This window comes from Halyomorpha halys, unplaced genomic scaffold, assembly GCF_000696795.3.
Source record: "Halyomorpha halys isolate HHAL.00 unplaced genomic scaffold, Hhal_1.1 Scaffold992.1, whole genome shotgun sequence".
In the NCBI taxonomy this organism is placed as follows: domain Eukaryota; kingdom Metazoa; phylum Arthropoda; class Insecta; order Hemiptera; family Pentatomidae; genus Halyomorpha; species Halyomorpha halys.
In genome coordinates, this window is record NW_027116029.1 from 544,258 (window position 1) to 546,413 (window position 2,156).

The 2,156-nt window shown below is 31.4% G+C and overlaps 1 protein-coding gene across 3 annotated transcripts in view; it reads right to left on the reverse strand.

Moving 5' to 3' along the window:
- The window catches only part of conv (convoluted), a gene marked incomplete at its 3' end in the record, with an annotated part of 93,618 nt that extends 91,694 nt beyond the window's left edge, over nucleotides 1–1,924 (reverse strand). For 2 of the 3 annotated variants that reach the window (XM_014431647.3, XM_014431646.3), the window contains 1 exon segment: nucleotides 1,795–1,924. 3 annotated transcript variants of the gene reach the window in all.
- Between the last annotated feature and the right edge of the window lie 232 nt (nucleotides 1,925–2,156).

The following is a 2,156-nucleotide window of genomic DNA, read 5'->3' on the forward strand; positions in this document are numbered from 1 at the left end:
TTTCTAAGTTTTATAATGTAATATATTTTTATTAATTGTTTGAGAGTGGTTAATTTTAATAAAGACGCAACTTTAAATGATTCCTTTACTCTCGACTATGTTTATTTCATTCTTTAACGTTACGGTCCTTGAGGCCATTATCAAGAAGCCAACCTAAAAAATGTTTTCATATTATTTACATATCATTCCCTCACATATAACATTAATATTTCTTAACATATTTAGTTGAAAGTAAAGGGATGATTTGAAGTTGTGTTGTTATTAAAAAACAAAATTAAAATCGGTACCGCTTTTTAAAGAGAGGTTGTGACAAGGAGGTTATTTCCAATTAAGGATACCCAATTTATGAGGCTGGGTCCAAAACCCACTGGGTCGACTCACGGCTATAGTGAAACAGAAAACAATTTTCTGCCCAGCCGGATTCGAACCCGGGTCCTTAGAGTTAGTAACACCTTGCCTTTGATGCATTTAACGTGAAAGTAACGAAATTTTGGGCAATGAAATGAATGAAATTTGAATCAAATGAAACAATAATGTGCATAGCATTTTTTTTCTATAATATAATAGAATAAATTTAAAGCTGAGAACTTAGCGGTTCCAAGATAACAGTACACATCGGAAGAGAAATCGCTGAGGCACGAATACTTTCGTATTCATCCTAGTTATGATCATAACATTTTTTTTAAAAACTCGTGATCTCATGACTTCACGTGAAAAAAATGACTAATTATCCAAACAACTCTGTGTCATTTGGTATTTTAAGATTGTAGTAATAAAATATGAGTATGATGTAAAATTGAAAAGATACCTTATCAGTTACCTGTGACATTTAAAGTATTTTTTAGCCTAGTTTTCCTTTTGTTTCTGATTTGAATAAAAGTTAAATATATGTTGTTGTTTTTTTATATTTTATGTTTTTTTGGGGGGTTTGAAATGATTTATTATTCTTTATTAACCTATAGAAGTAATTAAAAAAAAATTTAGTGTTAAAAAAAAATCACGCTGTAAATTATAGAAGAAACATAATTAATAATGCTAATATTAATGTGCATTTTCTTCAGACAAAATTACTGTAAGAAATTAATTTTTAAAAAGATATCTATTAAAGACTAGGTTAAATGCAGTTCTTATCACACATAAATAAACATACTCTTGATGTGATTCAAGATCGGACAGCAGTTTTAGAGTATACAAACATAAAAGGTTAATATTATTTATATGTTCTCAATAAAAAAAAATTGTTTTCTTTCAAATCACCATTTAAAACCAATATCCATCGAAGCATAATTAGTTAATGATGTTCACTATTAAATTACATAAATTAGGGAAAATATTCATAAAATTAAAATATGTATATGTTTTTGCCACTGATTAATACAAGATATTATGTATTTCAAATTATAAAAATATTCTTTCATACATTTTTAGGCGTGAGATTATTTTGAATAAAATCAGACGAATACTAAACATTTTTACATGATGGAATTTATTAGTTAATTAAAAATAAAATGATGGTAATTTAAAAAAAATTAAAAATTGTTTACCACACTGTTGGGCCTACATTCAAACGACACTAAACTCAGACAGGATTGGCTTCAATCCAGTCTTAAAAATAAATATCACTATGCATTTAAAGGAACAACAGCCTGAAGGAATCCGATACATCTGGAGGCGACATCCTGTAGGAGCATATTGTAACGGTTCGCTTTTATAATTAAAATTAGTTTTAACTAATCCTTCTTTGCAATATCAATTAGAACAATAATTTAAAAAAAAAAATTAAGTAAAACTTACAGGACCGGCAGAGATGAAACCACGTGAGAGCTGTCAACAGAGCGGTTGCCTTGGAAACATGATAAGAGACTGAAATGCCAACGAATAGGCGAGGAACTAACACGCTACTAAAGCCGCCACCGGAGGACCAAGGAGTGGGGTTGGAAGGAGGCGTCCCATTGGTGGAATGTGGCGTGACTCCACGTCCGTGACGTAGTCGGGGAGCTTAGTCCACCTGTCCCGTTGGGGGTCTAGTCTTATCACCGGCATCTCTCTACTATTGATAAGCCACGGGGGTTATCCCATCTTAACTAGTAGGGTAGTATCGCAGAGTTGCATAACTTCAATGTCGAAGTAAAGGAAATCCTTAGCCAACTTTAAGA